This window comes from Leptosomus discolor, chromosome 6, assembly GCF_034619465.1.
Source record: "Leptosomus discolor isolate bLepDis1 chromosome 6, bLepDis1.hap2, whole genome shotgun sequence".
Lineage (NCBI taxonomy): Eukaryota > Metazoa > Chordata > Aves > Leptosomiformes > Leptosomidae > Leptosomus > Leptosomus discolor.
The window spans coordinates 45,310,662-45,336,857 of NC_141396.1; the positions used below are offsets into that span (position 1 = coordinate 45,310,662).

General features: G+C 38.4%; 1 pseudogene; it reads left to right on the top strand.

Moving 5' to 3' along the window:
* LOC104348066 (macrophage mannose receptor 1-like) overlaps positions 1-23,769 on the top strand; it is a 46,757-nt pseudogene extending 22,988 nt beyond the window's left edge.
* Positions 23,770-26,196: the final 2,427 nt, after the last annotated feature.

Consider the following 26,196-nt stretch of genomic DNA (forward strand, 5'->3'; position numbering starts at 1 on the left):
TGACTTATAGAGACTCAGAATCCTATTGTAAGGTCCTCTTCCCGAGTCTGAAGCAAGGAAAAAGAAAAAATTATTCATCATCAGATTAGACAAGTAGGATTTGGATAAAAGACTTTGTTTTCATGTGCATCTTTATAACCTCTTTTATAGGTATGAACAAGCCTATCTGACTAGCCTTGTCGGGCTGAGGCCTGAGAAATATTTGTGGCTTGGTCTCTCTGACATGGAGGAGCAAGGCACTTTCAGGTGGGCCAACAGTGAAGCAGTCATCTTCACGCACTGGGATGCAGCAATGCCAGATAGGTGCTGTGAAAGTGGATGGCAGGTGCTTTCTGAGGTCGTGGTCCCTCTTTGGGTTTGCATTGGCAACATTCTCTGAATTTTATGGTTTAAACAGCATATTTTACAAGAACTGGCAGTTCTCAAACCCCATCTTTTAATTTCAAAGAGAACAATTTGAACTGCAGTTTCATATTAGGACATCAGATATGTTTACCCATAAAATTAACCTTTTGGCTCATCTTCACAAAGAGATAAACAGGAGTTACAGGCAGGTCCTGAGACTATTCTACACTCAGGCCTCTGGTGGAAAAGTTAGCCTGGGAGAAGAGTCTGAAAGAGCAACTGTAATGAGGATTTTAAGTTAGAATTATAAAATCATGGTATCAGAAAGGATCATACTATCTTTTTTTCTGCTTGTGATGTTAAGAAAACTGCATTCACAGGTTTGTACTGAGCAGAAGCACAGGAACCAAGATTTCAAAATATGCGATGAGGGAATCTGCTCTCCAAGACATTCTACATCCCTCCTAGTGATCATTTGTCTGAAAATTTTCTCAGTTTTATAACCTTCAGTGAGGTTATAAAATATAAAATAAAATAATAATAATAATAAAATTGTAGAAGACATAGAGTAACAAAAGTTCTGTAAATGCCATGAGAAGAAAGCCTGCCAAGGAGTCTATGGTGCCGGCAGAAGATCAGAGTATAAAGGGAGCACTCGGAAATCAGCCTGGAACAGTGAAGAAAAATCGGTTTCCTTACATCTGTGTTTACTGAGGAAGAAAATGGGCTTTCTGTGCTGGAAAGTTTCATTGTGAAGGTATGACTGGAGAGTCTATTTCAAGCTGAGATATTGGGAGAATAGATTATGGAACAAATAGATGACCTGAAGAACAGCAACTCGGGACTAAACACAGCTGCAAAAGCATCAAAGAGCTGTAAAGGTTACATTAATTGAACTGTTCACTTTAATGTGTGACTACTGGCTAAAAATGCCTTGAAAGCGAAGTGGCGAAGGCAAATTTGATGCCAACATTCAAAATGCTTCCAGGGAGATGTGGGAAAATACAGACGAATAAGTCATTTGTAAATTGGCTGAACCTGTAATAAAGATTAGAATAAAGAAGATACAGTGGGAAAGTGATATAAAATTGTTTGTGTAAAGGGAGGTCATGCTGACAGATCTCCTGGAGCTCGCCACAGGAGCCAAAAGCATACAGATAAGGGAAATCTAGTTAGTGTGGTCTATATCAATTACCAAAAGCCTTTCAGCTAATCTGACCTGACACAGGAAAGCTCTTATATGAAGAAAAATTTTGATCAAAATGCAGGGAATGGAAGGTGGGTTTTTTATAGGGGCTGATTTTTACTGGAGAAGAGTATTCAACAACAGAGTCCCATAATGATCTGTGCCAAAGCCCATGCTGTTCAATGTTTTTACAGACAATCTGGAAAAGGCGAAATGGTGAGGTGAAGGGTTTTGCGATGATACTAAATTATTTCTGATAATGAAGATGTGCGTGCAAGAAAACACAAAATGATCTGAGGAGAATAAGTGACTGAGCATGATCTTGAAGCTCTCTTGCAACCAAAACTGTTCTATGAGTCTATGGTCAGTAATATAGCAAGTGAACTTTGATGCAGGTAAAATGATCCTCATAGGAATAAACATATGTCTTGAATTGATGTAAAATGGTGGACATATAGCTGACCATTTCATTTTGGGAGTCAGTTCTTGGCACCATGGTAAACAGATCCATTAAAATACCAGGTCTGTGCTCATCGGGAATCAAAAAGCAAATAAAACCTTAAGAATACCTAGGAGATTAAGAAAGAGCACAAAAAAGCCATTCTATAAGCCCATTGTGTGCATTTGACTGCATCTTGTGTGATGTCTACACCTCTGGTTCCCCCCGAGAGAACATACTAAAACTACAGCAAATGTCATGAGAGAAGCTTCATCACGCCTCTGTTGAGGTTTACATACCTGCCCTACAAATACACTGAGGATTTTGTTTCCATCTATATGAAAATCACTAGTGACCGAGGTTGTGCTACCTGACATAAAACAGACTTAATGTAAGAATGAGGTCCTCACTTGAAAACACAGGTTTTCACTATAAAAAGCCAACACACTTTCTACTCATAGGATTAATTAGGCAGGATATTCAAAATAAAAAAAAAGCAGGATCCTGAACTGATCATGACCTCCTCAAACAGAAAATACTACTCTTTGCCTGTGTGAAAAACATCTAAAATATAACTCTGCTATTCAAGTGTTGTATGGCAAGAAGCGAATGGCCGCTGCTCAAAGATTTTAAATAAGAATTAAACAATTTAGACTGCATAAAATAGCCAATGTGGTTTTTGTTTCTCATAAAGGAAGTTATCCAGGATGTGTAGCCATGAGAACTGGGACTGCAGCTGGATTATGGGATGTTCTTGACCGTGAGACAAAGCAAAAGTCTATCTGTAAGCAGTGGGCAAAGAGTGCAACAGCTCCACCTATTCCAACTACTGCTCTGGTCCCCACATGCCCTGAAGGTTGGGTATCAAACAGCCACAGCAGTTCCTGTTTTAAAGTAAGTGCCTAAATTGTTAAAAGAAAAAGAAAGGCTTTGAACTGCTTGGGTTGGGGTGGTGAGAGAGGAAGAAAGAAAAAGTAAGCAACATCTTCATTTTGTAATATCTGAGATTGGAACATAGCAAAAAAAACCCCAATCAAACATCTCAGGGAATTATCCATACAAGGGGAGAAACTAAGGAAGAAAGATGAGGCTGAAGGCACTGGACATAAGGGGAGGGAGGAAGGACACAGGAAAGAAAATGAGGAAGTTTGTGCCCCAGGAGTTGAATGAATTGGAGCAGAAAATGGAAGAAAGGGAACATCATAAACATCAAGTCCCTAGAAAGACATAAAGAAAAGAGAAAAAAGATGAAACAAGAAACAACTTAATATTTGTAAAATTATACTAAACAGCAGAATCAGCAAAGATTGGCTGTTAGCATGGCTCTGTATCAGTTGTGGACAATAGGTTGTGGAAAGATCCCTTATTAATCATAGTATGCATTGGGCTAGAAGGGACCCCCAAAGGTCATCTAGTCCAACCCCCCTGCAGTGAGCAGGGACATCTTTAGCTAGATCAGGTTGCAGAGAGCCCTATCAAGCCTGATCTTGAATGTCTCCAGGGATGGGGCAACCACCGCCTCTCTGGGCAAACTGTTCCAGTGCTTTACCACCCTTATGGTAAAGAACTTCTTCCTAATATCCAATCTAAATCTACCTGTTTCTGGTTTAAAACTGTTGCCCCTCGTCCTATCGCTACGTGCCCTTGTAAACAGTCCCTCCCCAGCTTTCCTGTATGTCCCCCTCAGGTACTGGAAGGCTGCAATAAGGTCTCCCCGGAGTCTTCTCCAGGCTGAACAATCCCAGCTCTCTCAGCCTGTGCTCATAGGGAAGGTGCTCCAGCCCCCTTATCATTTTCGTGGCCTCTTCTGGACCTGCTCCAACAGGTCCATGTCCTTGTATTGAGGGCTCCAGAGCTGGACACAGTACTCTGAGGTGTGTAAGAGTTCAGGGAACAAAGTAGAGAAAGAGTGAAATGTATCCACAAGCATTTGGATGTACCTTGCTAAGATAAGCACATTATCCCCCAAAATAATGCATGTCATCACATGAAAGGTTAATTAAACCAGTATTTATAAAGGACATTTATCAGAGAGTTTCTGATGCAAAGCTACAGATAACTCATGTTAGAAGCACACTCAATTATGTCTGAGCAGGCACACAAAAGGATTTTGCACAAGAAATAAGGGTAATATGCAAACACTGATTTGGGATCATGCAGAATAAAAATATGCTAAGTGAGATGTTAATATTTCTTATCACTTTGTTGAATTAATGAGTCCTTCTCTTTTTATTATCTTTTTTTTTCCATTTCTTTTCATTTTAGCTTTGGTCAAACTTGTGCTTATTCTCTGTTAAACTACCAAAATGTTAGACATCATATTGCAAATGTAAAATGAGGGTTGTAAACCACCATGAGGTCATTCTTTTGCCTGTATCTTCAGACTCCTCCCAGGCCACCTTGCCTCTCCACCACAACCACTCTCCTTTCCCTTCATCTTGAAAGGCCTGGGCCCTCCTACACGTAAAACAAGTTAAAGGGCATTGTATTCCCTTCTAGCAATTCTTTCCCTTTGTTTGTCACCACTACACTAACTAGCTAGACAACTTTAGTGCAAAAATTTTATGAACAGAGTAATTAATGCTATTTCTGTAACGGACTTTTACTTGGCTTGTATGAAACTTCATTTATGGGTGAGTGAGACTATGATTATTTATTTTATTATAACATTTTAAATATGTTTTAAAGTAATTTCTCCATAGTGTTTTTACAGATCAACTATTAACAAGAAATCATGGCTTGAAGCTCAAGATTTTTGTAGACAAATAGGAGGGGATCTGGTCACCATTAACAGTAAAGAAGAGCTACTGTTACTAAGAGCAGCAATGTAGTGAGTATCTGCTGTATTTTTATCTTACCAGTTTTAAGAGACATTTCATATGAACTATTATTATGAATGCTTTTAGATGACTTCTGAAACATATGGATTCCTCAGAAGCCAAAAAACCTGTGATACTTTGAAATTTTATCTACTCATGAATGTTTTTAACTGTTTCAAGAAAAGAAGTGTTGTTTATATCCAGGAAATTAAAAAAAAAACCAAGACAGTATCAAGATTACCAGGCATAATTTAGAAATAAATGAAATTGTGGGGGGCGGTATTTTAGTAGGATAGAAAACATTACCAATATATTTACTTTTGACTCACCTTGAAGCAGTCAACGCTAAGACAGTTTTCTGAATCTGTGAAGGCCTTTCCTAAGACAACAAAACAAAGAGGAAATACAGGATCAATACTACTAATAAGTCTCATAAATAAGCCATTGCCACCAAGCAATAGAACTATTAGATATTTTTATGAGAACATATGCACCTCTATGCTCTTCACCAAAGATAATAGGGTAATTATTGCAACTTCACTGTGCTTTGCAATGTGCTCTAGGAAGTTTAATGATGTGTTTCCGGATGATTTTTGTGTTGATGTTTACACACTGCTCTACCTTGTAATTTCTGTTAGTGCCACTCACTGCAGCTTTCAAAAAGTTTGGCTTGGTATATTTTCCTTGAATCCAGACGAAGGATTTGCCTGGAGTGATGGTTCTCCAATGAGTATTTTAATTTTTCATCAAATTTGTTTGTTTAAGATGTTTTGGGGTTTGCATACATACTTTTTGAGTTTTTACTGTTATCCTCATCAAAGAAAATACTAATCCTGCAAGCATTTACATGACTGTTAACCTTTATTATCATGGGTAAAGTCATGGCAACATATTGGAATACACAGAAATCATCTGCATCTCATCAGGATCTGTGGCTTTTTGCACAGCACTCCAACGTATTTTCTTTTCCAAGAATACATAAAATCAGAACATAAAAATTCATATACCAGATCTTGCATCCTGTCTCTGGCAGTGGCCAGAAGCATCTTAAGACCTAATCAAACAGCAAGCGTATTTCCCAGTGTATTCCTACATACCCCAGTAAGTGATGGCTCAGGGTCTTTCAGAATCAGAGCTCAGATCTGTAATCTTTATTTATTTCCATGAATTTATCCAGTCATTTCTTGAGCCCATGTAAATATGCACAGATGTGTGAAATATTCCTGCAGGATCCACTGCTTATTACCCTCCTTTTACTCCTACTCTCTATTCCCTGTTTTTTAACCCAAGCAAGGATCTTACCCTCTTGCGCATTAGTTTCCATAAAAGTTTTGGGAAGTGATCTTATCAAGAACTCTTTGAAAATCCCAAGTGGGTTATTTGCATCTCTCTTCAGTGAGAGACAGAATCTTACAGGAAAACTCAGTTTGTTTCTGTTTGCCAATGGAGAGTACAACTACTGAAACAGATGGAAAGAGTAACAAAGATGATTTCTTCTATACGTTAGGTACACAAACTGGGATGATAGTCCAAGAAATCCAGGAGGACACAAGTTCTGTGGCGTACTCAATGGTGGGACTCATTCTGAACAATGGTTTCTTTCAGACTGTGAAATACAACTTGACTGGGTTTGTCAAATAAAAAAAGGTAGATCTATTCTTCTCTTTAAGCAAGAAGCTTAAATAGCTTTATCAGTAGTTGCTTTCCAATATAAGCTGCTGAAGAAAGACTCAAAATTTTGAAGAATTACTTTTTCCAAATGGAGGTCAAGAGCACTGAGTAACATAATATAGGCCAGGATTTTTCAATGATAGATGAAGAGAATAAATAAATTTATTTCTTCAGGTAAATTAGGATGTATAAATAATCCATGTGTTTGTGAGGGTTTCATAAATTGCAAACTTCTTGAATATTAAGAAGTTTTTGTTTGTATTTTTGTAGTGTAGGAAGTAAGGAGTTGTGAATTTCTTACAATACTGGTTTTACACTAACATAGGTAAAACTAAAAACCACATACAATGTTTGTACACCAAAAATTTAATGGTGCTCCAAGTTCTCCTTTAACATTATTCAGGATTCCACCGCTTTTGGAAAAACAATGATTCAAAGCAGTGGCATTTCTTTTTCTATCAGAACCAGAAATAACTAACAGTCAGTATGTATAATCATATTTCCTTTTGCTTGTGAATATTTGGGACCGAGAATTTTTGGATAAAGATAAAGTAAATCTAGTGAAAATTCACTCCATCTTGTAAGAAGATCTCTCTGGAGGATTATGGAATGTCTACTCATAGGCTAGTAGATAAGAGGCTGTAAAACCAAAGTTTAAGGGGTTTCAGATAAATCTACTGTGACTTACAGGTCGCAAGAGTATATTTCCTTTATGTTGCTTTGCGCAGGAATGGGATCCAGCCAAAGCTATGATTTTGTTGACATGAAGCACAGCTTACAATACAAGATTATAAGTAGATGACCATGCATATTGCATAACATGCAGCTGAAATGTGTTGTTAAGCCTGCTTTCTAGTCAATGACAAAGGAATGCAGAATCTCACCCTGTTCCTCACTTTGCTCCTTGCAGTCAGTCACAAGCTACATCATAAAACACACTACAGAGATGTGTCACAACTCCTAGTCTCTTGTTTTGCAGGAGTGCCATTAAAATCTCAACCAACTGACACATATGATAGGTTTTTGCATACATTTATTAATCTTCATTCTTTTTCATCTAAATCATAATTCTAAAATGAGCTTTTGTGTTCTACAAATAAAGAATTTAAGGTTACCTTATTTATTTTCCAGCATATAAAACCACTGCGGATGGATGGGTCATATACGAAGATAAGCTATACTACATCAGTAAAGAATACATCTCCATGGAAAAAGCCCAAGAGTTTTGCAGGATGAATTCTGCATACCTAGTTGTTGTTAATAGTAATACTGAGAGAAGGTTTCTACAGAGAGCACTGAAAGAAAATGTAAGAATCATTATAAATATACAGCCTAAAGTAGAAATGCTTTTGCAAAACTTTCATTGCCTCAGAAGTAGAGCCATCGTCATTTTCACTAAAGAAATCCGCCAGAGATGAGATCTATGGAATTCCCCTCAAACATGTCCTTTGGTCCCCTGGGACTTGGTCTCTCCTGCTCTGTGCCAGCTGTGCTGCAGCGGTGAGGCAGGCTGGTGGGAAGAGCCGTGTGGGAAGGTGCCAGCTTGGGAAGTATCTGGGGTGAGAGGGAGACTTGAGGTTGGCATTAGACAGTACTGCAGTCCTGAAGAGAGAATGGAAGATCTGTACCAGCTTCTGACTCAAAATCTCCTTCTCTCCTACCCCATCGTAAGGGCCCTCAGCACTGCAGGACTCGGCTCTGATGCTCCAGATAAAAACTTGGCTTCTGTGCCTGCGTGTGTAAACACGTCGCTGTGTTTAACTGTAAGCACATGCCTTACTGCTGTTGACTTCAGCGACTGCTCCATGATCCTAATCAATGGCACATCTATTTCTGCTTGGTTTAGTTCGATAATTATATTTCTTTTGTGACTAAAATAGTACCTTTCTGTTTTAGGAGGAATACTGGAGTCAGTCAACAGGATACTTCATTGGTCTAAAAGTGAGTCTCGATAAAAAGTTTAGGTAAGTTAAGATTATCACTGCAGCTCTTTAACACATAGAAACACACACAGTATTTTATGTAGCTGGAGGTACTACAAGTGTTGTCTTCAAGGACTGAAGGCAGTTTCACACAATGAGTACAAAGCAGAATGGTATAGTCCTAGAATATTCTAAGGTTCAGTAGCCTTCCCAAAAAGAAACAGGAAAATAATATTTTTTCTTGAGTAAGCACTTAACCAAAGAAAGGCTCGGCAGCTGTACACTTTCTCAAGTTCCTTTCAAAGATTTGCCCTATAAATGGAGTGACACTTTACTATGCTGGATTTTATACCTATAAAGACACACACACTTAAAATATGCTCCATACCATAGAGCCTAGCTTTCTTAGCCTTTTTATCTACATATTGTAGCTTCACAGATGTCCTCCAGAATTAGGAAGATATGGACAATGACTACAAAAGCTGCTTCTGACAGATTTCTAAGGTAGCCTCTGCAAACTCCCGTTCCAGGAGAAAAGTCAAGAGAAGTTTACAGTACAGTAAAACTAACAAGTGTTGTGAAATGACCACCACAGACATAAACTTGAAACTAAAGTAAAAGATACTGAAGAGCATGATACTGACACTGCCTACCTTTCCATATGCTGATTAGGACTCACTGGGAGGTGAAAGACCATGCTTCTAATCTTGACCTGAAACAGGCTGAGGGGAGACTTGAACTGAACCTTTCTATTTCAATGCTGCTGTTGGGTGTCTGTAAATCACTACCCTTGGAAAGGGCAGAATATGAGTGAGGAGAGACAAGTTGGTAGTGAGTCAGTGCGTGATTCTAACCTCCTGATTTAGGACAGAAATTAGGGAGACAGGGCACTGCTTGGGTCCAGTGAACATTTTCTTTATTTAGATCAAGTGTATCAGCAGCAGCAAGAGACGGATGAGGGAGCTGAACTTGTTTCCCACTTCAGGCTGAGTGACCTAAATTCTGCAATATTGATTAAAATGCAGTGCCAACCTCTTCCTCCTTCAATAGCAATGTATTAAAGTAAAAAGCATGTAAGCTTAAAGAAAAAAATGTCAATTTGATACTTCAGAAAGGGCGATTTTAAAGCTGACAGAATGTCCATTAGTTTCCAGACACAAGACTTAACAGATATAACCTATGGAGATATTTCTCTTCAGGGTAAAATCCACATAAAAGTATTTTTGTCCTTGTTTACATCCATGAAAACACCAAGAATGCTCAGACTGAGAAGTACATTAACTAGGTGATACAATTAAATCCATTAAGATAAATAAAACTTTAAATATTCTTCTGAATATTAAAAACTGAAAATAGCTTCTGTTATTAAATTATGTCTGATCACTCCTGCCCGTCTATGGAAAATATGATTGGTGTTTTGTCTTTCTATTTTGCAATCAGTAAGATTTCACATAAATTTCTTCAAAATAGAATAATCAGGTAAGGAAAGGAAAATCTGTAACAATCCTTCCAATTTTAGCCAGTTCCCATTAATGCTCATGGACCTTATTAATTGTGGGATGTTAATTAGGATTCTCATTTCGCAATAGAGGTGTATGAATTAATAACTCTTTGTATATCTTTTCTTTAAGCTGGATAGAAGGGACTCCAGTAACCTATGTGGCCTGGGCTCCTAATGAACCCAACTTTGCAAATAATGAGGAAAATCGTGTGGTAATGTTGTCAGAGCAAGGTAAGTAACAAGGCTAAACTATTAGATTTCACTTGTCTCTGCTTAGATTGTAACTGATGCTGTCAAAATTCCACTGTCAGCTGGCACACAATTTTTTATGGCTGTTTTCTGCAACTCCTTTCTGGTGACAAGCCAACAAGATGCAGTAACCGATGTAACCACCAGTCATGGAAGGGTCTATGTCATTAGAATGGGAAGATTTCAGTACCATGTGTAATTTAATGCAGATGTCTCTGTATTTATAAGATTGATATTGTACCTTTTTACAAGGCTTTTCACTACCTCTCTAAGTAAGGAGTTGAGTGAGGTCTGTCTTTGCTCCTATGTACCTAACATTTATGACAGCTATACGAAATAGGGGGTTTGAAGGTACAAGACAATGAGGACAGGAGAGAGACAAATACATCTAATGACCTAAGACTGTCTTACATGCTTTTAAGTACTCTTAAATGTAAAAATCTTGCAAATCTTAGAGCTAATTTTTCTTCTTGGTTGTATTTCTGTAACTTAGCTGAAGCTAATGGAATTTGGTAATATATGTATACGGAAATCTATATCTCAATTTATGTTTTATAAAGAATTCACTCAGGAATCCCACCTGAAGTTCTGCCTTTATATGAAGACACTGAGAACTAGATTCACTTTTCTAAACACAGGCATCCGGTCTGATGGAGATACATCCCTCTTTCTTTAGCTCTTGATCCAGAAAGGGGCAGCTAGCCCACTGGTCCCTGCCATATCTACCAGCTCTGCATAGGTGGCTCAGCATTCCTGAGCTTGTCTCAGATGATGCTAGAAGTTTACATGTGGGCAACTGAATTGGACCATAAGGGAAGCATTAAGCTTGAGTTGACAACAAGGTATATCTAATGTGAGCTAGACCTCTGAAGTCTTATTATGGTCAAATGGAGATCTCACCCGCACAGCCAGTTCTGCCTGAAGAGCAATTCAGTTTACTTCAGTATTCGGTTGCCTACAGGTGTGACGTCCTAGAGTGCCATATCTGTCAGCTCTCTGCCGGTACCTTGCATGGCCTCTCTAATGGTGCTAAACACCTCTGCTTAGACAAATGAATCCTGCCCTAGCTCTCTGTTGACTATAATAGCAGCTTAGAAACCTAGTATATAGCTTGACAACCGAAATGAAGTATTTTAATCTGCAAACTGAATCCCTAGATAACATTATGTGAACTTGAGATGTTGGCCTCCAGGAAACAGCACGTATTTCATAATGTATATTTAAACGCTATATTGTGCCCTTAGATTGATCCGATATTTTCCATCCCATCCACTTCTGATCCATTTCTTTTCAAATTTCCTTGCTGGTGTATTTCCCCTGCTGCCTGCAATGTGATGATGATGCCATAGCTTGAACAAATCACTGACAGGTACACACACCATGGAGAGCCCTGGATGAGGAGCAGAAGGGTCAGGAAGTTCAAATTAAGCCCAAGGGGCTACAACTGTGCTACTATTAGAGCTTCAACTGGCTCATTCAAAGCTGCAGCCTGAAACATAAAATAGAAAATGTGTTCTGCTAAAAAAGAATTTAAAGAGTTCTTTTTTTTTCATCCTCTTTCTCCTGTAATTCTCCTACTCAGACTTTTTGATGGATAGGGTGGGGAAAGTGCAGAAAGTAGAATGAAGTTAATTGATGACCAGAGCATTTCTTCTGAATCACTGTCCCTTTACTCTCTTTTTCAATTGCTAGATGGTAGCCCAGTAACTAACAGTACTGAGCAGCCAAAGTCCATAAACATCTTCTGTTAGTAAAAAATACTTGAGTGCATAAATGTAGTACATGGCTCTTTTACTCACTTTTGTGGTCTGAACAGTAGAGATTAGCCTCTTTCTAACTCAAAATAAGAAGTAATAAATTTTTACAAATACTACAATATCTTGACTTACTTATTCAATCTAATTATTTTTAGGATTGTGGAATGACGTAAACTGTGGTTCCGCCAATAAATTTGTATGTGAAAAACACAACAGTTCTAATAATCCAACGTTTGCTTCTCCATTGCCTCCTGGAGGATGTCCAGAAAGTTGGTTTTTATTTAACAACAAGGTATGTCAACAAGTATCTTCAGTAAATTGTGTAAAGCAGTGGAACTGAAAAAAAAAGAACTGTAAAAATTATGTTTTTATGATTATAAAATAGATCTGGAGAGTCCTTATCCAGTCAGAACATGCTGGCTGGATGGCTGGGCTTTGTTGGAGGTGACTATGGACATTTAAGTTTGCAGAGAAATACAGTGAAAGTAGATGTATGCTGAATAAATTTCAGAGAACTGTTTGCGCAGGCTTAAGATACACTGTTACTGTTCAAGAAAAGCCCTCCTCCTCTCCCATTTTATGTTAGAAACAGAAAATTGTAATGGTTGTCTCGAAAAAAACCCCTTCAGGTGGAATGGCTTAGACAGAATGCTTTTGAGCAATCCCTTTGGCTTGTATAGGGTTCCCAAAGATTTGAGTTCAGAAAGATGATGCCAAACTACAATTGTTTTGGGTATAGTTTTATGTTCATACATGGGCTGGAAGTCCTCATTGCTGTAACAGAAGAGTTTGTACCCAGTTGAGTTGAAGTTCCATTTGCCAAAGGTTGTTTTGTCTCCTTTATACACACTGCACTACTATTGCATCCTCAGGACGTTAGGTCAATGTCAAAGGATATTTCATGCACTTTGGTAGGATGAACAGTGTAATCACAGTCATTGGAAGCAGGACAAAGCACAGTGGAGATCATTCCCTGCATCTGTGTCACCAAAAAGCACATTTTCTTGGTTTTAAATGATCCCTCTCTTATTGCAGGAAGCAGGCAGATGAAAATGTGAAAAGGGGTTATGTACTTGACATCATCACAACCAGTTCAGAGGGTACTAGACCCCTGGATTACACCTTGTGCAACGAGAGGGACTAAGTATCTACCTGGGTAGACACACATGCTTTCTACTCTTGAGCCCTGTCCATTATTCTAACCTTGATTTCTTTTTCTGGAGAAATGTACTATAGCTAGTTGTTACTAGTCACATACAATAATTTCCATCTTCGTTAGTTTGACTGAAGTGCTTGCTTGTTTTCCAGTGTTTCAAAATATTTGCTTCCAATACAACAAGAAAGCTGATGTGGCATGCTCATGAGAGGCTTGCATCAGTTTGGGAGGAGACCTGGCTACCATACCAAATGAACAAGTGCAAGGTACATATATGGGCTCTATTGAAAGAAGAAAAACATTAACCTCTCACTAAAGAAACTGCTGTACACTGCAAAATAGATTATGGTATCACCTGCTGAAAATTGCTTACCAGCCAGGTCAGTTTACGCTTCATTTTAACTCCAAGGTGTGAAATAGCTGAATTATTGCATATAAGAAATGTGTTTCTAGTTCCTTCACTTGTTCAGTTTTCATGAAACATCCAGTCTGTTTTGAGTGTGGCATACATATGTATGACAGACATACGTATTATCTGTCTCACTGGCAATATGATTTGCTGGAACACTATGTGTGCATACAGTGAGGAAGGGGACAGGGACATTCTCTAATTTGCTCCAGAGCTTTCTTTTTGGCTATTTTTTCAACCTTGACGCTTATATAACATAAGTTCTTACAGATGCTTATCTAAACACGTAGATAAAGGCAGATGGGCTTTGTAGTGGGAAATGTTATCCTTTTAATCTGGCCCCAGTTCTGGGCTTTTGCATATTTTTCCTGTTTTGGGTAAGTCATGATGAGCTTTCCTTAACGAGAAATCTTTGCATCTCTCCAGATTTCATCTTCTATCATTTAAAGGATGCTACAACTAATACTTGGATTGGGATGAATGATATCAACAAGGAGTCCACATTTCTTTGGACAGATGGAAGCACTGTTTCCTACACCAACTGGGTTAATGGTGCACCAGAACAGACACAAAGCTTCTTTGACTATTATGAGTTTGAAAGGTTGACAGACATCACTGTGGAGGTACAGGAAATTTAAGTAATCTGTATATTTTAGGCAGCTAGATGGTTTTCCTAAAAGTGCAGCTACAGCAGCAATAACAAGATTCTGAAACAAGTCCTTTTGTAAGCAGAATGGGGCTTAGCAAACCACCTGGTAACAATTCCATATACATCAAAAATGTTTGGCAGAGGCTCTGAAGAAGAGGGGACATAGTGCTTTCCATCTGACCCATTGCAAAATACCAGTTCTGTAAAACAAGCTTGGAGAGACATATATTACATCAGTTCCCCCACAAACTGCATTACCACAAACGTTAAAGTTGCCACACGAAGCATAGAAAGGTTATGATAAACCAAAATCAAGGTTGTTGGTGCAACATTAATTTGTCGATGTATATGTCCCATTCTTGGCTAATGTCTTCCCATACTGTTTTACTAGTTTCTGATGGTACAAAAGGTTGTCTTGAATGAAAGGGCTATTTCTCTGCTGAAATTCAATCTCTTTTCCAAGGGAGGTAAGTTTCTGAGGAAATGAGAAGCAGCTAGTCACCGGAGATTTTTAACATCTACCATCAGTCAACTTGCTTATGACTAAAACTTTAAAATCAGCATAAGAGAGAAACTTGGATAAAATGCTGAAAGATGGTCATGGCTGGTCTTGAAATCAGGGAGCCATGAAGCAAATCTTGAAAGAATTAAACATAAGGAAGTAAAGGGAAAATTTGATTGTCACTGAAGAAATCTGATAGCGATAACTTGATAATGACTACTAACGACTGGTAGAGTACCTGCTTTGTGCAAGATAGTCTGCTTCAGTTAAGATAAATCCAGACTAGTGCTTTTAATAATAGTTCTTGTGTTATTTTTCTCATTGATGGGAATGTTCTGAAGCAGTTCTATGTAACTATAAATCAGAAAAGAAGACATATTATAGGTAACGTAGTCATTTCTGTAGTCATTAAAGGATAAGATTATTTTTTTATAGACCTTTCTTTGAGACTTTGACTGGCACCAGTGGAAGCCTGGTTCAAATTTAAGGAGTCACTAATAAATACCAGATCTAGCTGTTCAGCAGAAACCTAGGAAATTTGAACTAGTTACATAGGTGCTCAATGAGCTCCTTTCCCTCTCCTCCCCCTCTGCTCCATCAGGCTTGCACTAGGAGCACAGGAGCTTCAGCTCACCACCTCCTGATTGCCTTATGTAATGGCTGTGTATCTTCTCTTCTCATTCAGACAGATTGTGTCTTCATCATAAAGTCAGATGGGAAATGGAGAAATGATAGCTGTGACAATGAGAGAGGCTATATATGCCAGATGAATTCACGTGAGCTTTGTTTAACCCAATCTCCTAAATAGAAAATGTCTCTGTTAGATAAGCTGAATATATAAACCAATGTGATTTTGTTCAGCTTTGAGTCTCATTCTGAGCCTCTCAGGCTTTCAGAGCTCCACCAGTCTTAAGGCTGTAGTATTTTTAAAGTACAATTTGTTCCACAGAAATTGGTGGAGAGGAACCACTATCTTAATTGGGGTTTTGGACTTAAATAATGAAAAATACTAGAGAACAGTAAAAGGAAATAGATTTCTTTTCAGTGAAATATGAGGCTTTTAGGCATCCTCCTTAAGTGCAGTGTAAAACCATGCTCTCACAGTGATCTCGCCATACTTCTGTCTGTCTCTGAGCAGAGCATTTAATCCTCTCAACATTTCTACTAAATGTCATATGATATCTATTAAAATGTACAGCCTCTTGGCTGTGTCTTTATTGTAGAAGAACGTTGATTTTTTTTTTTTTTTACACCAAAATGAGTAATGAATGTTTACTTTCCTGCTGTAGGACCGTAAGTACGCAAATCCCTCCTGCCCAGTCATATCACGGGAGTACAGAACGCAAAGCACAGATAACAGAACAGTTTTGCCTCACATTTATTACAGCATTAGTAAAAACTCTTCCCCTCCACTTCAATCAGCTTCTACAGCCTGTTCACTCTCAGCACAGCTAGCTTGCTTGTAAGAACTCTCTCTCCCTGCACAGTAAACATAGTCTTAGGGAGGCATTTTTAGTTTGCTTAAACCCAGTTACAGCTGTTCTGAATACTTTTACGGTCTCAAGGGTGGAAATACACAGTGTCTGACTCAAATGTGCAGGCAACATTTGGGCAGTCCTTACAGACAGGCTAAAGACTTTGAGTCAACAGTGAGTGGTGATCAACTAACACCAAGTGTCAAAATCTCAGATTGTGACATCAGAGTTCAACAGTAAATGCCTTAAACATCTATCCCTAAGTTCTCACCAGTGATCTGAAATAGGTGTATACTCAGATATCCAGATTTAGTTAAAAAAATCTTAAAGCACAGGAACTCAAACATCCAATTTATTAGTCATAGTCTGCACTAGTCAGGCTTCTAGCAAGTATGCTCTCTACTTCAGGGCATCTGCTTTTTACATTAGCAAATTTGGTTCATGTTTTACAACAGGTTTGTTTCGGGCTTTTTTGTTTTGGTTTGGTTTTCTGTTTTGGTTTTGGGTTGGATATTTATTTTTTTCCCCGTTAACAAATTGTTCACGAGCTTAAATAAAGATTTTGACTTATTGTTAATACTAGAACTTTTGACCTGTTTTTTGTAGCTTCTGTGCAAGAGATAAGTGTTATGTTGTAAATTCATGCATTCATTTTCTCCTCCATAGTTACCATGCAGTCTGAAGAACCAACAACAAATCCATCCTCTGGCTTTGCCTGGTACCGTGACAGTAGCTATTCAATCATCTCATCTGAAATGCAATGGGAAGAGGCCAGAAAAAATTGTCAAGACAAATCTGCAGAACTTGCCAGCATTTACGATGCCTACATCCATTCATTTGTGTGGATCCAGATGTTGAAATATGGAAAACCTGCATGGATAGGACTTAACAGCAACATGGTAAGTGCTGGATAGATGGGAGGGGCAGGAGCTTGGCGACCTCTCCTCCTCTTCATAGACCTGCTGGGTGCCCTGTTTATAACAGTGCTGAAACACCTGTACTCTGAATGGCTTGGCTGTGAATATGCATGGATTTCTAGTGGTCCTGTTAGAGCTCAAAAGACTTTCATGCACCAAATGGAGCGAAGAGTCACAGAACAGGTTAAGCAGGAAGCAACAGATGAAAGTAGAAAGCTCTAGAAACGATAAAAGAAATAAAGGTGCAGACTGAGAGCCACAGTCCAGAATCTGCAGCTATCATGAAGCAACTCTTAGCCATTCTAAAAGTCTGACTCCCTGCTATGCAGAGGGCTACTTATAACTATTACTATATTAATAAAAGCTATTATGAGTATGTCATGATTTAACCCCAGCTGGCAACTAAGCACCATGCAGCCAGTTGCTCACTTGCACCACCCAGTGGGATGGGGGAGAGAATCATAAAAAAAAAAACCCAGACAAAAAAAACCCAAATTTAAAACTCTGAGTTGCGATAAAGATGGTTTAATAGAACAGAAAAGGTAGAAAATAATAATAATGGTAATAATAATAATACAAGAATTAGAGTATACAAAACAAGTGTTGCACAATGCAATTGCTCACCACTCACCAACTGATGCCCAGTCAGCTCCTGAGCAGTGGTCCCTGGCCAGCTTTCCCCTCAGTTTATATATGGGGCATGACACCACATGGCATGGAATATCCATTTGGCCAGTGTGGGTCAGCTGTCCTGGCTGTCTCAACTTGTTGTGCTCCTCCAGCCTTCTCGCTGGCAGGCCATGAGAAGCTGAAAAATTCTTGACTTAATATAAACACTACTTAGCAACAACTAAAATATCAGTGTGCTACCAACAGTATTCTCACACAAGATCCAAAGCACAGCACTGTACCAGCTATGATGAAGAAAATTAACTCTATCCCAGCCGAAACCAGGACAGAGTACTAGAGAGTTATTTTAAGATTATTTTGACTGTTTAATGTCAAGTAATCTTTACTCACCAAATAGCTCCTAGATTTAATGTAAATAAAGAAGAGCAGAGAGGATGAATTCTCTGTAATTACTTCTCTTGATATGGGATTTACTAGATGACTTAAAATGGACTTATTTGAGTTTCTTACTATGTTGTAGAAGTTTGTGTTACTTCAGAAAAACCCTTCCGAAAGCAATGCACTGTTGAACCACTGTTCATATGTAGTTCTTGTGTAACTTGGAGCATCCAGTAACACTGCTTAGAACAGCAAATGGTGTTTAAAAAATCAGAGCATGGGGCTTTTTTGGATGAAAAACTCAAATAGACATAGGACACTATATTTATGTATCAGAGCTTTTTATTTAAAAACTCTATTACCAGAACTTCTTTGTTCTTATGCTGGCAGCTATCACAAATGAACTGATAACTGGAAAACAAAGTACATGAAATGGGCAGCAGGGGAACCAAAGGAGAAAAATGCTTGTGTCTACCTAGATCTTGATGGTACTTGGAAAACAGCATCCTGCAATGAAAGCTATTTTTCTGTTTGCAAAATATCAGATGGTAAGGAAAAGAATGTAATAATTTTAAAGACAAATTCCTAATTCCATTAGCCTGCCTAATCCTAGAGACTTTGCTCTGGCTTGGGTTTAAACCCTCAGAGGAGTATGGTCCAGGACATTGTCTGCCTCCCTGCAGGATTTGGTGGTTTGCTATTGGATGATATTTGAATTCAGGCACATGAAAGCCTCTTGTGTGAACAGATATGGCTGCACTGCTTTCATGGTAGTTGCAATTGTTTGCACAACATAAAGCTCTGTCTTCGAGGTATTTTACTCTTTCTGAGACGTAAGCATAAACCATACTTGAGATTGTGTTTTATATAAGTAAGCTCTGGGAACGTGCACTGGCTGTGAGGACTGCAGCAGCTGGGTAAGTTCACACACAGGTGTCACTGAGCCAAAACACAGGCAAGAGTTTTGCTCCCATTCACTATTCCTAGAGCTAAAGCAGGTCCAATGTAGGTGTAAGAGCCTTGGGAATGTGAATGATTGATACTTTCACTCTTTGCAGAGGTGTGCACAGGCATGTTTGCTTGTAGGTTTTGTAGAATTGTGCAATTTCCCTCCTTGAGTTTTTAAAGCTACATAATATAGTCTATTCCTGGTATGAGATTCAAGATAGATTTTTCCACTTGACAGTGGCTTCTGAGTTAAACTTTCCAGCCATACATTTGGTCTGCATATGCTGTGCAAGAACGGCAGACCAATAGAAGTGAATTGGAGTTGCACACACGATCAGAAACAGAGACTAATCTGGCAGAAGCATGCTCCACTGACAACTCCTTTGAATAAAGTGACAACATACAGAGACCAGGCAGCCATACAATATGGATTGTGGTATCAATGATTCATTAGCCTACAACAGCTTTCCATCTTGTGAGAATGCAAATTCGAGATCTGTATCACCCCTCAGGGTTTACTTTCCTCACAATACTGCCAAGACAGGCAGTTAGGTGCTGCAGGATGCGATTTGTTTCACATTCTTGACTGTCTGTGTCTCCCTGTTGTCTGAGCTTGGGGGCCTGCAGGGAGATTCAGGAGTAGAGGTCCAGATAGTTAAAGCTGGGCGAGAGAAATCCCACACTATTTATACACGTATCCTACCTCACAGGTTACTCATAGTGCGATGCCAATTTCACACCATATGTCTTCTTTAGCTATAGCTCCTGCTGACCCTGCGCAGCTGCCTGGAGAATGCCCTGAAGCAGCTGAACTCTGAGCTTGGATCCCTCACCACAGCCACTGCTACTACCTTGAAGCATCAGCTGGGACAAGCTGGGCGCTGGCCTCCCTTGAGTGTGCTTGGTTAGGTAAGAGTCTCCATTATCAGCTGATGAGATTTGTATGAAAGTTTACACAAAACTCCCATAAAAACATTAAAAATTAATTAAAAAATATTAGAAATACTTTATTTACCTACCAATCTATTCTAAATCTGGCACAATGAGAATAAACTGACACTTTGTGCAGCCCTCTGTCTTCCTAGGGGCTGCAGCTGCCCCAGGTGTAGAGCTCCCCAGCAGCTCCTGGCTTTTGGGGCACCATCCTGGGGGCAGTGGTGGGGGCCTATGGCCACTAAACACCTCCAGGTCTTGGTCTTCCACAAGAAACAACAGCGAAGCCAACAGAGTAGCGTGCGTAATACTTTCAAAATTTATTTTTTGCACAGACTTGAGAAAGGAGGTCATTCCAGTAGTTGCTCATGTAGGTTATAGTTATTTTCTTGCTTTAATGACTTTCAGGTGCTACCTTGGTTTCAGTAGAAAACACGGATGAATCTGACTTTCTGATCCATACAATACAATCGCTTGGAAATAATGTAGGAGGCTTCTGAATAGGACTTTACCAAAATGTGGATGGTAATGTCTTACTTCAGTATTTAATTGAAAAATGCTTTGCTAATATAAGAAAACTGAGGTTAACTGTATTTTACAAAGAAATGGTGTGGTCTTCTGCTGAAAAAAGGGTTACTATTACAGTTTTTTAAATCATTTGCTGAGCTAAGAAGTTAAAATAACCATGAGACACATTTTAAATTAATTTTACTCTATATGTTGCACTTTAGGTCAGTGGTTGTGGCTAGATAATGCTGCACTGGACTTTGTCAGCTGGGAAGAGAAAGAGTCCAGTGTGGAGCACCACTGTGTCGAAATGACTGCACCATCTGGTTATTGGGATAACACTGATTGCTCTTCTGAAAAAGGATTTATCTGCAAAAACCCCAAAGGTAAGTCCTTGGTGACTCAGCCCTTAGTGACGGAGCAGATCTGATTACCAGTCACTACTACAGCACTCCACCACATGTCTGGAAGTAATTTCTGACAGTTTTGTTTGGCATATCCCATTTTTCTAAGTGTTTGTAGTTGCCTGTTTTTGCAGGCGGCGAGCTCTTCACATCACTGTCTGCACTTGCACGGGAATATGGTGACAACCTCCATGCACCCTAGGCTGAGAAGGAATCTTTCAGAGAGCTTTTGAATACCTAACAGAGGCATTGGTACTGCATCTGTTAAATACTTGTGCAAACTTACGACTTTTCCAGGAACTAAGTATTGCATCAGTTGTTATACCCTTGAAGGAGGGATTAACATGAATAATCAAGCTTCCTTTTCAAGCTTGTTATACTCAAAAATTATATTACTGCCCAGCATCAAAGACTGGCTTCATATTGGTCCTGTTTCAACAACCTTTAAGTCAGTAATGCCTCAGGGATACTAAAAGGCCAGCTGTTTGTCTTGCAGTAATAATATAAGGAGTACTTCCCTACTAAATGAAAACTTCAAGTCATTACAGAAGCTGTCTTATCAGCATTTCTGGAAAATTTCATGCAATACTGTATATGCCAGACTAATGTTTCAGAGGTAAAAAACCACATGTAGTATTCCCAAAATATAGATATAAATATATAGATAAAATAAATAAAAATATAGATAAAGAAATAAAAATATATATAAAGAAATAAAAATATCGATATAATAAAGACATAATTGTCTGAAAGAAAGCACTATAATTCCTTTCTCTTAAGTTAGGTATTAAAATCAATCTTACCTAAAAAAAGGTATGTTGCCATCTTTAAACCTTTGTACTTTCTTTTGTAGCAGATGTGAGATGAGGTTTAATTTTCAAGCTTTTCCGTTGTCCTCAGTAAGTCATGAGGAATGTCTCTGTGCTATGCTGAAAACCTAATTTCCTGTGTAAAACAATTTTTAAAATTCCTCTGTTCAGATGAAAAGTTGAAAAGTCATGATTTCGGTACTACACACATCACAATCCATAGCAGTTCTCAGAAAAATAATTAAAAATTTGGAGTTAGCGTTTATCCATTTTTCAAGTGTAGTCTTTATTAAAAAAAAAAAAAAACAAACCGAAATGTAACCAAGAAATAGTCATCTGCCATGCATTTCAAGCATTTCCATGCTTAAATCAGCACATGCCCACAGCAGTAAATCAGTTAATCCCCATTAAAGATTAACTAAAACCATCTAAATTATATTCCATCTCATAGAGTACTAAAACAATAAGGAAGCACTAAAATTCATCCTTGAATCACAAGATGCTATTGTATGTACCTATTTCCTGCCTTAGTAGGGGATACTGTTGCTTTGTACCTATTCATTTTACATTCTGCTTTGCTTTCCTTTCATCTCACATTTTGCCTTTATAATTTCTCCTCTGGGTAGCAAGTGTATTTCCAAACCATAACGTAAAAGAGACAAGAGGAGAAATATTTTCTTCATAATTTAGGGAGTCTTGATTTGGAACAGTTTTCCTTACTTTGTAAGAACATCCAATATGTCTAATTCTTCTTCTTTTCTGAGTGTCAAACATTTTTTGCACCTCTTCAACAAAAAAAAAAAAGATTTTATAAAGGTCTTTTCTTTTTCTCTGTCTCTTTCTTATGCATAGGCAAATGGGAAGATTAGAGCCTTGATTCAGAAGGCATTTTCTAGGGAAGATATTTAAGAATCTTAAGCTTAATTGTAACAGCAGAATCCCAGCAGACATGAATTGCTTCCTGATATGTGCCCTGTGAAATTAATCTCCAGAGTTGTACATCATGTTCTTAGTAAACTAAAATTAATATTTTGGGAAAACCATGAAAAGATATTTTTGAGTGAACACAGAAAATAGTCAGTATTTGAATGTTTGTAGGTATAAAAACAATATAAATTTTTAAATGAATGAATACTATAGTTTGGTAATGTTAAGGAAGAAGGTAAAATCTTAGTAATACATTTTTTGCCTCACTTATGTTGCCTTTTATAACACACATATATGTTATTAATGCAATGGTAATACTTCAGGGGTTTTTTGTTCCTGTATAATTTTAGCAAAACAGTCAAACTTATGAATTCCAATGAAGTGTCATATTTCTCTCTGATATCCATTGAAATTCAGCCAAGTGGGAGTCCTCTACAGGAGAAAGGTAAGGGCTTTCATAAGAAAATTAACAAAAATCTAAATACAAGAAGAACCTAAAATGAGTTTTCCTGAATCATCCCCTTTTAGAGAACAAGTCCTGCTGAGGGGTACTGGGATGCAGGGTTAGAAATCACTCAGGGTAATCCCACAGTGCCTTTTACATGCACATGAGCACTCGCGTGTTCTTGGTCGACTGGACCCAACTTGTGACTAACTTTGAGAACAGGCAAAGAGAGCTTTCGGCTGTTAAAACCTATGTAGATGTATATGCAAGTTTCTTCCACAGGTATTATTGTAAATAATGTAACATAAAAATACTGTACAACTAACTTCCAAATAATTAGCATCCCATACCCATATCTCAAGCACACATTTTCATTAAATTCTTACAAGCACCCACTGCACTCATTACCTATCACAGTAGTCCAGATCCACTAAAACCATGTTAGCTTTAGCAAGAGAGACCTGGCTACTGAGCAGCAACAATTCAGGGCTCAGAGTTACACTGAACAGACTCCAAGCTCAGGCAGGAGAGAACATCTCCACGTTGTTCATGTTTGTGGAATAAAAAATGACTAAGGTTTCTCACAGTTATATGCATTCATTTCAGGCAAGGGAAAGAATGAAGAGACTCACCCACTTGTTCATGCCTCTGTTTGGCCACTCATTTTCTTGGCTATTCTCACTCTTCTTGGAGCTGGCATGTCAGTCTATTTCTACAAGAGAAAAAGACAAAACCAACTGTCAACAGATTCTGGCAATAAAACACTTCTAGAACGATATGTTGGTGACTGAAGAAATGATGAGAACTCGTCCTGTGGCATGTACCAATTCAGATGAGCAAGTTACTTGCTGAAATTAAAGCGTGTATCTGTTAAAAGTCTCTAGTGAGGATATCTACTCTTAAATTAAATCTCTTTTCTATATTTGCACTAGCAGACTCTTTTGTATCATGCATGTTTTCCAAAATCTGAATTACAGATTGATGCTATGGTTTTGTAACAGTAAAGATGTTCTCAGGTGCCTTAGCAAAAACACTAGTGTAAATAACTTGTCAAAACCAAATAAATGCACTGGAAAAGAACTATAAAAGTGAATTAGTGAGAATGAATGTTCAGTAAAGTGTGACTACTATTTAGAACTGTATTCCCATTGTAGACACTGCAAAGAACTCAAAAATAAAATCTGCCCAACTCTGTTGCAATCTTGAACTTGTTTTGCCCCACAAACTTCACTCCATCAGACCAGCACTTACTGTTCCTTATAGCTGTATCCTATTACACTTGTAAAATGTTGCTTCATATACTTATGTCTGGTAACTTTGGGATAGAAAACCTTGCTATTTTCATTTTCTGCTACAGAAAATACAGTTCATACCAGCAAAGGATGTTAAGCTTAGGTGTAGGTTTTGGTCTTTTTTCAATCTGATAATATGATTAACTGTAGTATGCTCAATAACATGAATTAAAATATTCTCACCCATTCATTCTTCTGTCTTTTTGTTAATGCTTTGAAATAAAAAAATTTTATTAGTATAATTTTCAGCTTCAACCTTCACCGTGAACAAGTGCAAGGAAAAGGGGAAGGAAGGTGCTCCTGTCTGCACAATAGTTCTTTTGTCAATAACAAGGAAGGCTTCTCTCCCTGCCACTTTGAATTCAGCTTGAATAAGCACCAACTTGCCATTTTTAAATGTGAGAAAAAGGAACTGAAAACTAAGGAAGGCAGCAGATGATACTGTACTAGGAATCTGCAAGAAGACCAGTTTAACATGTTAGAAAAACAGTAGAAAGCAGTACAAAATAGCATTTAGATGAGCTGCAAATATAATTTAGAGACTAAACACTTTATGGGGAAGAATGCTTAGCAGAGAGCCCCAGCAAACAACCTCCCTTCCCCAGGCTGCACAGGGTATACTGAGCAAGCTGGAAGGTTAAAAGAAGTAATAGTAAAAAGTAATGAAATTTCTTTTCTAGGCATTGGACTCCTGTTTTTTGGCATAAGTACAACCAAGAATTTAGCCCGCTGGTGAGAACAGGCTATTGCACAAGTGAAATGCAGCATGTGGGACACTGACCCCCAAAAGTCTGTAATCAGCATCAAGCTGGTTGGTCATGTGAAAGGGGCAGCTCTGAAGTGGTCAATTCTTCTTTTAGCCAACCGCAGGGGGTGCACTAATCTCCCCCCATCACTCTGCAGCCCTGGGGAGCTGAATCCTCATGAGCATCTATTTACAAAGTAAGAGACTAAAGCCCAGTTTGGACTGGAGTGCAGCTGGCACTTCATGAGGCAGAGGAGGGAACCAGGCAGGAATTTCATCCTCCGAGTATTTTCCCTTGGGTATCCCCTCTGTTGGAGACATTTCACTGTGTGATTTCAGACGTATCTGAAATACGGTTTCCCTCAGTAAACTCAGCTTCTCTTTCTCTCCCACCCCACTGCTGTCTGTGGCACCACTCAGTTTTATGACTTTGGGCTGCTCTGCAATCCTTGCTTGTACTAAGCATTCCCTGAATGTCACCTGCAAATAGAATAGTTATTATTAAACATTTTATTCAATTCCTACTTTTACTGAAATACAGTAATTTTTTTCTGAAAAATTTTTCTCTCTTAGTACTTTCTAACAGTCAACAACTTTAGCCAGTTCTTGCAATAATTTTCCACAATACCTTATAAATAAAAGCAAAGGTAGCTGCTCCTCTTATGACACCTTCTGTTCAGCTTCTATGTATATATCTCGCGACTAATTATTTCACTTCTTGCTTTTTCTAATTTCATTGTCAAAACTTCTTTTGATTTCACTGATGTAAATAAACAGAAGGAACAGTAGGACTTGTCTGCAAGTATTTGCCAACACAGCTTTGCAGTGCAGTTGAAGAAGATTTTCCATGCCAATGTAAGTCTCCAGATGAGCACTTTGCTCACATATTAAAAGGAGCTTTTCCAATTTAGCTTACGTTCGGCTTTGTCCTGGAACACCCTCATTAGGAATTTCTCAGATAGATGAACATATCCTTTTGCTTGACAGAAGTGTTCCAGGCAAAAGTTTCTCTCCTGTTACAGGGAAGCCTGCTACTAGCCTATAGCATTGAACACCTTCACTTCTTTCAGATCTTCGACAAGTAATTATAAACAGCTTGGCCTCAAACTATGATCAAAGCAAGCAGTGTAACAGCACAGAAAAAAAAAGCAATTTTAGCCTTCAAAATGAGCAATAATTCA